Source organism: Crocuta crocuta, unplaced genomic scaffold, assembly GCF_008692635.1.
Source record: "Crocuta crocuta isolate KB4526 unplaced genomic scaffold, BGI_CrCroc_1.0 scaffold107, whole genome shotgun sequence".
NCBI classification, from domain to species: Eukaryota; Metazoa; Chordata; class Mammalia; order Carnivora; family Hyaenidae; genus Crocuta; species Crocuta crocuta.
The window spans coordinates 960,124-973,980 of NW_027531877.1; the positions used below are offsets into that span (position 1 = coordinate 960,124).

The 13,857-nt window shown below is 37.2% G+C and overlaps 1 pseudogene; it reads left to right on the plus strand.

Annotated features, from left to right (window-relative positions):
• The first annotated feature begins 13,152 nt into the window (after positions 1 to 13,152).
• LOC144239066 (U6 spliceosomal RNA) lies at positions 13,153 to 13,253 on the plus strand (annotated as a pseudogene).
• Positions 13,254 to 13,857: the final 604 nt, after the last annotated feature.

A 13,857-nucleotide genomic window follows, 5' to 3' on the forward strand; every position in this document is an offset into this window, starting at 1 on the left:
CTTGTAAGAGGCTGTAGGCTGTATTATAGTTACCTGCTTGCTTATATCTCTCCTAGGAAACTGAGTTTCAAAAAGACTGTCCTGTTCATCACTGCCTAGTATAGTATTTGGCACTTTAAAAAGAACTGAATAAATATTTACTGGATCGAGTACATGTTTCTTGAACTTGCAGCTGCAGAGGACTTAGAAAATTTCAGGATCATAAGGTACCAAATTTGAAAGTCTCCTTCCTTCATTGCCCTGCCCACCTCCCCCTCCCCCCCTCACCTGAGCTTTGCAGGCAAACAAGTACTCAGTCAGTCATTTGTAATGACAGGGAGGTCACTTCCCTTCAAAACAGTCAGAGGTAGACTCCGGAGATGACTTAAATCAAAGATGAACAGGACAGGTCCTGAACTAAATTGGGAAGAAGTTAATCTAGCTTCCCTCATTCCTGTAGGACCTTGAGCTCCCGTAAGGGTCAAGTAAACCCCACCAAGGTAGCCACTGATAGCAGTTAAGGCTCTGCTTTTCAAACCAGAGGAGCAGACAGAGTGCGAGAGTCCTTGAACTCTAAGATGAACATAGAATCTCTTCTGAAGTGTTGTTTTTACTTGAGGATGGGAAGCGTTTGAAGACAGGAGGAGGGAAAACTGCACACACACACACACACACACACACACACACAGTATGGAGAAAAATATATGTATGATTTTAAAGAGACATCACCAGACTTTAAAGAAATTTATCAGACTCTTTTGGGCTGATTCCTCAGACTCCTGGGAGTTAGGCATGCACTCTTAGTCTGATGGGTTACTTTAGTGGAAAAAATATGAAAAATACTACTGGCTTCACATGCTATCATCTTAAGGCTCCCTGAGGGGGAGGGGGTGTATTTCCAGTTTCACTGGATTTTTTGGAAACTGGAAAGTCTTTTTTTTTAAAGTTTATTTATTTTTGAGAGAAAGAGAGAGAGAGAGAGAGAGAGAGAATCCCAAGCAGGTTTTCCACTGTCAGCACAGAGCCCAACGCAGGACTCTATCTCTTAAACTGTGAGATCATGACTTGAGCTTAAACCAAGAGCCAGACTCTTTTTTAAAAAAAACTATTTATTCATTTTGAGAGAGAGAGAGAGAGAACATTAGTGGGAGGGCTCAGAGAAGGAGAGTGAGAATCCCAAGCAGGCTCTGTGCTTTTAGCATGGTGCCTGACTCAAGGCTCGATCCCACAAACACTGAGATCATGACCTGAGAGGAAATCATGAGTCGGACACTTAACCGACTGAGCCGCCCAGGCGCAGACTGGAAAGTCTTGTAAATGAAAAGCAATCAGTGCGTCATGGTGGCATTTCAGGCAGCATGAACTGGGGGAGAGAGAGAGAGATCGTTCCCAGAAAAACCCTGCACTTACAAAGCACATTCCCTGGTGTTCCGTCATCTCTTAGCAGCTAGTCCCTGTCAGGATAGGCACAGTAAATGTTAACTTGGGCAAGTGGCTTTGCCTCTTCAAGCCTCAGTTTCCTTACCTATAAAATGAAATTACCTCATGGAGGTGTTGCGAGCTCTTGTACAAATCGTAACAAGCTCAGTGCCTGGCTCACAATAAGCACTTAACATATAGTAGTTATTAGTGGCATTAATTATAAAATTAATACATGCTCAATCAGATCCACCCCTGAATTTGTGGACCTGGTGCAAAAATATATGTGGGTAACCAGATGTCTAAGTTTTTAAAAGCTATGAACATGCTAACAAACTGTTAAGCATAATGAAATCATGTTCTGTCCTTCTAACATTTTTTTAAGTTTATTCATTTATTCTGAAAGAGAAAGCACTTGGGAGGGGCAGAGAGAGAGAGAGAGAGAGAGGGAGGGAGTGAGAGAGAATTGAAAGCAGTCTCCACACTGTAAGCACAGAACCCTACGTGGGGCTCGAACTCACAAACTGTGAGATCACGACCTGAGCAGAAATCAAGAGTTGGCCACTAAACCATCTGAGCCACCCAAGCGCTCATGTCCTGCTAGCTTTGTAACAAAAATTAATTGGGTATAGTTCTCTTTTGTCCTTTTTAAAAGTTTTTTAATTAAAAAAATTTATTTTATTTTTTAAAAACCTGCATCTTTTTAAAGGTTATTTATTTGAGAGAGAGCATGAGAGAGAGTGGGGAAGGGGCAGAGAAAGAAGGAGAGAGATAATCCCAAGAAGGGCACGGCACTCTGTGCAGAGCCTGACACCGGGCTCAATCAAACTGTGAGATCACCTGAGTCCAAATCAAGAGTCAGATGCTTAAACAACTAAGTCACACAGGCACCCCCTCATTTTTAAATGAATTTAATATTGAGAAAAGTTGGTAAGCCAATAGTTGTCAATAAAGTCACATAGTAACATTTATGTTCAGAAATTAGCAGATTTTACATATAAAGTTCAAATAGTATGATGGGTTCTCATAATAAATTATTACCATTGAAAATGTTATAAAATATTCTGATTTCATCATAAAAATCACTATCACTTTTACTGCAATTTTCACCTTCTCTAAGAGCAATATATAGAACTATAAAATATTTCTTTTTTTAATATTTATATATTTATTTTTGAGAGAGGGGGAGAGAGAGAGAGACTGTGTGGGGGAGAGGCAGACAGAGCCCCTGTTAGCATAGAGCCCAGCGTGGGGCTTGATCCCATGAACCATGAGATAACAACCTGAGTCAAAATCAAGCCTGAACCACCCAGGCACCTCCATAAAATATTTCTTAAATTCTTTTTTTTCAAAAACTGGAATATAAAGAGAACCCAAAAAAATGGCAATATGTTAAGTGACTTATTCCAATCTCTCTTGAATTGACATTGCCCGTTGATTTATAATAACCCCAAAATAGTCTCAATAGCAATTAGTTTGGAGCTTATTTGTCTCTGAATATTCTCTTTTATAGTGCTGCAAATGTTTTTGTTTACATGTCCTGATTAATATTTTTAGGAATGCCACGTTTATCATATGCATCACATACACTTTATTTCAATTTAGCAAAACCATTTTCTCGAAATGAAACACAAATGAATCTTACAAAGGCGAAATAGCCCAAGTCCTCTCAGTGTGAGCTTTTGAGTTCCTGCAAGCTTTGGCTAACTCTATTAATAGTAGGCAACAATTTACTCCAGGTAACTGTGGATAGTACAAGATCAAAGATAATTTCCTGCTGAAGATCATGATTTTTTTTAACTTAAACATCATCTTTTCTTTCTTGTACAATTCCCTCCCATAGTGTTATCATGTGTAAATTAAATCTTCTTGCATTAATGGTGTTTAACCAGCATTGCCTTTGTGTGTCCAAAAGGGGTCGTCATGGCAGAGACAACATGGTTTTCCTCATGATGCCTCCTATTTGGGCAGATACAGAAAATATGCAGTCATTGAATTGTTCAAAGATGCCATCCCTTATTGGCACAGATGAGAACATGTTTCTTTTTTTAAAATTTTTTTTCAAAGTTTATTGATTTTTCAGAGAGAGAGAGAGAGCGAGAGAGCGAGAGAGAGTGTGTATGTGTGTGTGTGTGTGTACACGCAGGGAGGGGCAGAGAGAAAGGAGACCGAAGATCTGAAGCAGGCTCTGCTCTGACAGTAGAGAGCCTGATATAGGGCTCGAACTCATGAAATGTGAGATGATGCCCTGAGCCAAAGTCAGACGCTTAACTAACTCAGCCACCCAGGAGCCCCAAGAACATGTTTCTTAATAAGAAATTCAAATGGTGCTTTGTCCATGGCTCACAAAAAGTGCTTGTTTTTTTACTAACCGCTATTATCAGTAGCTAGCCCTGGTTATTTTTTAAAACCAATGCCTCAAACTCAAAGTTGTTTTTGCAATTCTATTTTTTTTACAGTGTGTGTCCCCAATAAAATACTTACTAATTTTGATTTCTTCTATTTTAATCTTCTGATAGTTTGACAGTAGGTATCATGAATGTTGTGGGGTATGATCTGTCCTCATATAATCTAGTTAAAGAAGGTATTAATTTGTAGAACTTTATGTGTAATTTCTTTGCTCACTTTTAATATTATTTTGCATTCTCCTCCTTTTATGTGATTTTCAAAGGTTAGCTTTTATCTACCTTATTATATACTTGGCTATTTTGGCGTCAAATTTTAAAGTTATTTTTTTCTACTACACTAGAAAATTTCCATTGTTGTCTGTAAATAGTGTTCTGCTGTGGAAACATGGAACATCTTTAACTATTCTCTTAATAATATCACAGCAGTATATTATATCTGTGCTTACTAGTTTCTTTGTAGATTACTATTGTTCAGTTACTGTTCATTTAGAGTTGTTGTTTTTTTTTTTTCCTAACAGTTCTTGTGTTTGCCTAACAGGTTTTTTGTTTGATTTTGTTTATTTTAGGTTGCAAGTAACTTTGTGTGTTCTTTTAATTGAGAAATTAAGTATTTCCACTCACAAACACTTTCCTTAGATAGACTTTGAAGATGGCTGGGAAATGTGTGGTAATTGTAACATAGTACTTTGTCTTTCAACTTAAAATATAACAAAATTTCTGGGCTGCCTGGGTGGCTCAGTTGGTTAAGCATCGTCCGACTTCGGCTCAGGTCATGATCTCACAGTCTGTGGGTTCGAGCCCCGTGTCAGGCTCTGTGCTGACAGTTCAGAGCCTGGAGCCTGCTTCACATTCTGTGTCTCCCTCTCTCTCTCTGCCCCTCCCCACTCGCTCTCTGTCTCTGTCTCTCAAAAATAAAATAAAGACATAAAAAATTAAAAAAAATATAACAAAATTTCTATAGTTTCTCCACTTGGAAAAAAACCATTTTACTCTAATATGAAATATTGCGTTTTCTCCCATCTTTATCCAATGGAGAATTCATAACCCATATTTTGAATTGACTTAGGTTGTTCTGGAAGAATTCTCATGATTTTAAAAGATCATAACAGACTTTTTCTAGGGTGACTTTCCAATAAACAGTAAAAATTCAAAGTTTTTATTTTTCTCATCCAATTTGCCAATTTTTTTGGTACTTTCTTTATTATCTAATGGGCAGTGTCAGAATCACGTTGATTTTTTCTAAGTTGTGAACTTTACATAAAAACTATCTTTTTAGTTATCTTTTTTTTCTAAAATTGTTTTTAATATTTTATTTATCTGAGAGAGAGAGAGACAGCATGAGCAGGGAAGGGTCAGAGAGAGAGGGAGACATTGAATCTGAAACAGGTTCCAGGCTCTGAGCTAGCTGTCAGCACAGAGCCCGGCACGGCGCTTGACCCCACAAACTCTGAGATCATGACCTGAGCCAAAGTTGGATGCTTAACCGACTGAGCCACCCAGGCGCCCCTTTAGTTATCATCTTTGATCAGGAAAAAACACTGCATTACTCAAGTACATAAAGCTACAAGTGTTTGATCTGACCTGTTCAGGTTGCAGATTTGCCAGGAACTTTCCTTGCCCGTTTTGTTGTTTTGCTCAGTCACTAAGTCTTCATTAAGTAAGTAACTTGTAATGTTTGTAAATTGTATATGGGTCATGTTTAGCAGAAGTCTGCTCACTTTCATTGTCTGCAATTTAAAAAATTGAAGCAAGCCACTTTTTTGTTTCCTTTTCAGCCCTTCCTTTTCTGAGTTCCATGTTCATTTTGTGTGGTTCTCTCCCAATGCCAATGTGTTCTCACTCTCTATGATCTATAGGATTAAAAGATTAAATGTAATCATATTCAAAAGACTCCAGGTTAGCCTGTACTTCATCAAAAATGTAATTAAAGTAAATGTTAACATATTGAAAAACTAAAATTAGTTTTCCTATAGGGTATCAAAAAGTTATTAAAGAGCAAAAAAAAAAGAAATATTATTTAATGAACAGTAAAATGTAAACCAGAACTATTCAAATAAAGCTTAGTTAGTTGTTTTAAAACTTAATTATATCTTAGAGATATTTTTATAAATATAAAATGATTAGCGATTCCTGTGTTCTGTCGCCATTGGTTGTTAATGCAAAAAACTGAATTATGCTTCATGCTTCAAGTATGCTGTGTCTAGACTACATATAAAAAAAAGAATTAGGAATGTTTTATTTCTTATTGCAAACTGTTCTTTGGCTGCTGTATGTAACTATTACAAATACTGCAGTAATTTGTGAGTCGTTCTAGGTCTGCAAACTGGAACTTCAAGAAAACAAGAAACTAGATGCTAAAAACTCATGGGAAATGATACTTTATTATGCAAGAATCTATAACATTGTGATATGTGAGACGAGGGATTTGACAAGTTAATTAATTTGTCTTTTCTCTTACTTAAGTGCTTCCAGATTTTCCCGACACTCCTAAGCAGTGTCCTTCTGCGATGTTGGCAGAACAAGCCACGACTCCTCATGACATTCGGATAAAGTCACCTGCTGTTTTTAGAACAGAGGGCAAGAGATGCAGAGAAACGTTTCCTGTGGCCTGAATGGTGCAAGTCACCAGTGTGGACTCCAGGACTGTGGCTGCTCTGTGCCCGCAGTGGGTGCCAGATGCCTCAACAAGTGTACCTGTGCATTGTGCGCTCGTGATTTTCAGACTCGTGAGTTCTGAGGTAGGAGCCTCTCTCAACCAGGCCTAAGGACTGTTCTGAGCTCAGTAAAATATTCAACACAACTTACATGTGCAACCCATGTATAAAAAATGGACATAGCTTCCCCCAGCCAGTACCTGAGTAAATTACCATGTAAACCGTTTGGTGGTTAATTTTCTAGGCATCTTTTATACTAACCTATACACACAAACATATTTTTTACATATAATTAAAATACACACACACACACACACACACACACACAAATGAGCTTTGGTAAGCTTCTTTTCCTACTTAATAATATATTATGCATTGCTTTCCATGCTGTCATGTAATATTCACCATCAACTTTATCTTATTAATAACTACCTGATACACACTAATTTTTTAAATGATTTTCCCCCAATTTTTGCCATTATAAAAATCTTACAGCAAATACCCTTGTACGGATGACTTGCTTTTCATTACTTAAAAAACAATACACTTTTTACTTTGGGATAATTTTAGACTAATGGAAGCATTGCAAAGATAGTGCAGAGAATTAGTGTATACCCTTCAGCCAGCTTCCCTGAGTGTTGACGTCCTACATAACCATTATCCATTTATCCAAACTAAGAAATTAACATTAATACAACATTATTGAATACATTACAGATTTCACTGGGATTTTACCAAATTTTCCACTAACATCACTCCCTTTTTGATTATTGTGCTGAGAAAACATACTGTGAGATCTACCCTCTTAACAACTTTTCAGGTGTATAGTTAAGTATTGTTAACTATTCAATTGTATTGTTGTACAGCAGATCTAGAGCTTTCTCATCTTGCATGACTGAGACTTTATACCTGTTGAACAGCAGCTCCTCCATTTTCCCCTACTTCCAAGCCTCTGTTACTCACCATTCTAAGTTTTCACTACACTTAAGCTCATGACTGCATTTGGTTATTCATGGCTATTTTATAAATGTTAGAAATGGGCTATATATAGTCCCTGCTCCTGTGTTTCATCTTCTTAAGCTTTCCTGCAGACTCTTCTGGACAACTAAATTCCAGATGAATATTTTACACTAATGTGCCTTGTCTAGGGTCCAAGGCAGTCTGATATTAATGTGTTAACCTTTCCTGTCCAGTAATGGCAGAAAAATTAGAAATCTATATTAATTAGAAATGGCAAATGGAAGCTCAAATATATATCATGTATTTTTAAATATTTTATTTTTATATATTAATTATAGGGAGATATTTATATCACCATCTTAGTTATATGCATACTGTTACTTCCACACTTTATTTAGCATTAGAGAGTGGCCGACCCAGGACCAAATTCCAGGTTTGGCCGATACCAATGCCAGCAGTCTTGCCACACTGCCGTGCCTTCTAGTTGGTACTAGAAGTTGGCGGTAGTTGCAGTGCCTCAAAGAGTTTTGAATTTTTTTCAAAATAAGAAACAGTTGTTATACACACCAAATCCACCAAAGTGGCTGTGTTTAAGGGGTGGAGAGGGATTGCTAAGAAGACAAATGGGAATTCTGCATCTCAGTGTTGACTGACTTATTTAAATAAGGAGAATGGGTTCATGTAGTACTTGCCAAATTTTAAAAATTAATGAAAGATAATCTTATACATGGCAGCTGGGAATACCAAACAATACAGCCACTTTTGAAAAAAGTTTGGGAGTTGTTTATCAAGTTAAACATACACTTAGCATGTGACCTAGGAACTAAATTCTTATCCGCCCAATAAAATGAAAGCATATGCCCACAAAAAATCTGTATACAAATGTTTATAACAGATTTAGTCATAATCACTAAAAGATGGAAACAATTCATACGTCCGTCTACAGGTGAGCAGATGAACAAGCTGTGGTACATCCTTACAAGCGGATACAACTCCATAATAAAAAGCAAGAAACTATGGATAGGTTAACGACATGGCTGAATTAAGTGAGAGAACTCTCACACAAGAGATTACACATGATTGTATTTATATGACATGCACTAAAAGGGAAAAATATAGGGACAGAAATCAGATCAATGGTTGCTGGGGATGAGAGGAGGGAAATGATTATATAGTAGCACAAAGGATATTTTTAGAGTGATGCAGATGCTTTTACTTGATTGCGTTGGTGGTCACACAGGTGTGCGTGCCTATAGCATATTATATGTATTATATGTAATTATAATTAGCAAGTGTAATTAGTATAGTTATCATTATATATTATATACCACATAGTATATAACTAGCCTACATTAATAATTTAAAATTATATATAATTTATAATGATGTTCTCTAATATACTGTATTATATACTATTATTTGATGTCATTAAAATGTAAACTATAATTTATAATTTGTATTTCTATTTGTAGTTTGTATAATTATATATAGTTGATATATAATTATAGGTATATTTTAATGTAACATACTTTATATTATTATATAAATTATAGATCAATAAATATAACTTAAAATTAATAAACAGAAAGAAAAAGGGAGAAGTTTCAAACAGTTAAGCCAAAAATGAGATAGTGAACACCTCATAGGGATTAGTCCAGCAGAGTGTGGACGAATATGCAATAGAAGGAACTGGGTGGTATGTGATGATTTGATGATTTGTGAGGTTCCTATTCCTTTTTCTAGGTGCCCATCATTGTTTGTACATGTCTGCGCTCCAGAGAGCAGCTATTAGCATGTACCTGACTCTTGTGTGAATTAGAACAGGCACCTCCACATAGAGGAGGTGCAGAGCTATGTAGCACTCCTTGGCTGGCTGATGGTGCCTTAGTGAACTTCACGGATATCTCAGGATAGGCGGAACAAAGATGACGTACCTTTAATAGTCTCAGGCAGGAAGAAGGTAGAGGGAATCTATCTGCCCACCTCCATCCTTCTTTCTTTTCCCAACGGTCACGGTTTGCCCCAAGGAAAGTTAACTCTCTCTGCCTCAAGTTTCTTCCTGCATTCCTTCTGGCAGCTATTTGGGAAGCCAGATTAAATGCACTATGCTGTAGCATTTTATAAGTCCAGATGTGGCAAGAGGAGCAGGAGACACAGGCCATGTAGCTCTTCAGTATGGTTGCACAGAGGCAATGGCAGGGAGGGGTCTTGACTTCTCCCAATAATAGATGATTGGCCCCACGTGGGAGATACCAATGCACCTCAGTGGAATCAGGTAATTACATTGGCAGTCAGGCCAGAACAGGCAGCAGGGGCCTGAAAGTTAACGGTACCAAGAGAATTTGAAAAGGCATAAGATTACAATTCAGGGCTCAAAATTATTTGTTGAATAAATGAATGAATAAATAAATCAATGGAGTGATGGGAAGATGGTAGCAGGGGCGGTGAGGTTTTTAAATCTTCTGAAATCCTCCTGCCCCTATAAAAAAAAAACCAGATTAAAGGCAAAATCCAAGGCCCAATGTCAACACCTTAAAAAATCTAGGTGAACTGTTGTTTAACATAGTGCTGGAAGTCCTAGCATCAGCCATCAGACAACNCTAGGTGTACATGGTATCTTCATGAACCCCAAAACATGAGCAGGTGGAGGAACACCCCCAGTTACTAAAGGTGCACTGCTCTGTGTATCCATGTCAGGGCAGGAGGGAGCAGGGAGGTATCTGACGGACCTGAGAACACAACTCTCTAAACTGACAACAGTATTCACTGACATGCAGAGTGAAGCAATTTGAGAACAGCTAGAACAAGAAGGGCTTTTGTAGACTCCAAGAAAGCTGTGGCTCTGTGGGGTTCAAGGCAGAATCTAAAGGAGCTGGTATAGTCTTGGGTGTGCAAGCCTTCAAAATTACCAAGCTCCTTTTCAGGAGAAAGTCTCACACCAAGGGTGGAGTTCTGAGAGTAGTATTCAAATCAGAGGAAAGGAAAAAGGGTAGAAGAAAAGAAAAAGAAAGCCTAAATAAAAAAGCAGAGGAATCACATCTCCTAAAGCATAAGGCCATTTAAAAAGAATTCTTGGGGTGCCTGAGTGCCTCAGTTGGTCAAATGCCCGACTCTTCAGTTTGGCTCAGGTCATGATCCCTTTGAGCCCCCACATCAGGACTCTGTGCTGAGTGTGGAGTTTGCTTAGGATTCTCTCTTTCCCTCCTTCTACCCCTCCTTCCCAAATAAATAAATAAATAAATATTTTTAAGACAATTCTTTGTGAGGACCTCGTAAGAGGGAGATATAGAGCACTGAAGCCAGAAAAGTTGTCCTAACTCACCCCTTTTTCATAAAAAACACCTCAATTCATATAAAAGGAAGTAATAGAATTAGATCATGTTCAAATCCAACACTAAGTTGGATATGTTAACTAGCCTTATTATGGTAATCATTTTATAATATATACATATATAAAATCATTGATTCATATACTGTAAACTCTTTTTTCTTTCTTTTTCTTTCATAGTTTATTGTCAGGTTGGTTTCCATATGACACCCAGTGCTCATCTCAATAAGTGCCCTCTTTCATGCCCATCACCCTCCTTCTCCTCGCCCCTCCCCCCATCAGCCCTCAGTTTGTTCTCAGCATTCAAGAGTCTGTCATGGTTTGCCTCCCTCCCTCTCCCCAATTATTTTTCCCCTTCTCCTCCACCATGGTCCTCCATTAAGTTTCTCCTAATCCACCTATACGCGAAAACATATGTATATATCGTAAAGTTAAACCATATTATAGGCCAATTATATCTCAAACTGGGAAAAAAATCCAATAGAACAGAATAACTTTCCAACAATGAAAACATTAAAAAGGCATACTTATAAAACAGATGAAAAATATAACTTACTACTTCAAGAAGAGCTTAAAAACTAATAAAATATTAAAGGACTATAATCAGAAAAATCTCAGAAATGAGGTGGAAGAACTCAGAATTAGAATTAATATTAATTGGGGTACCTTGTGTCTCAGTCAGTTAAGCGTCTGACTCTTGACTTCAGCTCATGCCATGATCTCATGGTTCATGGGTTTGAGCCCCATGTCAGGCTCTCAACTGGCCAAGCAGAGCTTACTTGGGATTTTCTCTCTCCCTCTCTCTGTCCACCCCCCTCCAGCCCCCACGTGCTCTCTCTCTCTCAAAAGTAAATGTTAAAAAAAAGAATATTAATAATTTCAGAAAAAAAACTAAAATGGTACATGAAGATGAATAAAGAGATCATGCCTTAAAAATAAATACAAGATGAAAAGAAGTGAATTCAACAGATCAAAGAGATTCAAGAGCAAGTGGTGAGTACAGAAGTTAAGCAAAGAATATCAACACACACATACATAGGTTGAATAATCTTCTATTAGAAGACACAGAAAGAAGAAAATAAAAAGCAAAGGAAATGTAAAAAGGTAACATTTAAGAAAACTTTCCTGAAATAAAGAGATTTGACACTAGTACCTAGGAAATCAATCCTGAATGATCATTGTCAAGATATATTCCAAGAGATGTCTGGAGTTTACAAAAGAAATCGTTTGGGCATTTAGTCAAAATACCAAATGACTTAAGTGACTGTCTTTGGGCTTTGTTCCAGAACAAATAGAGTAGCATACTGAAAATATTCAAAGAAAGAAAACATAAGGCAAAGATTTTCTATCTAGCCAACATGTTAAAAGTTATGAGCATGAGAGAACCAGAGACTATTGCTCCCATGCTTCTTCCTGAGGAATTTCCTAAGGAAAGGTGTTTCAGACCACCCAAAGGGAAGGGCATTGACAAGAGGACTAATGAGGAACATAAGTATGTAATTAGCCATAAAACTATGATGGTTGTAAGAAAAGTACATACCCAGTCCAAGTAGATATTCTACAATTAAAGGGCCAGATGAGTGAGAGAAATGAAAAACAGAATATACTTGTTGATTATTTTATAGTTACTGTGGGGGGTAAAAGGATATTTATTCACATGAGAAGCTGGTGAATTGGGATAAGAGAAAAGAAGTTATTAACTAATTTAAATATTGTTAGGGAACCAATAGAAAATAACAGAAATAAGATGGAGGGACTAAGATTATTTTAGCTCTAATATAAAACTAACATTAAAATAAAGTAAGTACAAATACATTTGAGAGAGCAAATAAAATAGAACATAGAGTGAAAAATTAGTGCTGTGAAAGACTTGCATTATACAACAGAGAGCGATATGAAGTGAAAAGAATACAGTACAAAGGAGTATACACCATATACTACCATTTGAATGAAAAGGAAGGCAAAATAAGGACATATGTATGTATATGCATATACGTATGTATATGCTAATTTTTGCGAATAAGAAAGGATAAACCAGAAACTAATGAAATTCATGTGTATAGGGATTGAAGACAACTTCTCTGAGTTGCCTTTTCATATAATTTTAACTTGTAAACTATGGAACATTTTACATATTCAAAAAGTTATATGAGCGCCCCCTTCAGCAGCACATACCTTAAAACTGGAATGATACTGGGGCGCCTGGGTGGCTTAGTCGGTTAAGCGTCCGACTTTCGCTTGGGTCATGATCTCGCGGTTCGTGGGTTCGAGCCCCGCGTCGGGCTCTGTGCTGACGGCCAGCTCAGAGCCTGGAGCCTGTTTCAGTCTGTGACTCCCTCTCTCTCTGACCCTCCCCTGCTCACGCTGTCTCTCTCTCTCTCTCTCTCCTAGAAATAAATAAAAACATTTAAAAAACAATAAAATAAAACTGGAATGATACAGAGAAGATTAGCAGGGCCCTTGTTCAAACATGACATGCAAATTCATGAGGCATTCCATATTTTCATGATGGATGTTAACTAAACTTATTGTGGTAATTGTTTTGCAATACATACATATATCAAATCACAATTTGTTCACCTGAAACTTACACAATGTTCTATAAAAGTTATGTTTCAATAAAATTAAAAAAAATAAAAAGAATAAAATCTTTAAAAATAAAAATAATAAAAAGCCCACTACCACAAAGAACAGGAAAACTCTAATTTGAAGATAAACACATGAATTTATATCAAGGTTTAAAGGTTTTTAGACACACAGTTACTTTTAGGGGACTATATTCTTTTTTTTTGAGAAGATTAAACAAATTTTTTTTATAGTTTATTTTTGAGACAGACACAGCATGAGTGGGGGAGGGGCAGAGAGAGAGGGAGACACAGAATCTGAAACAAGCTCTGGGCTCTGAGCTGTCAGCACAGAACCTGATGTGGGGCTTGAACCCACAAACTGCGAGATCATGACCTGAGCCGAAGTCGGACGCTTAACCGACTGAGCCACCCAGGTGCCCCAGAGGGCTAGATTCTAAGGATAAAATAAAAGCTTCAAATGGTCTTGTACTTTATTAGTAAGATTGTTAGTAGTGGTATTGACATAGTAATTCTGATACTAT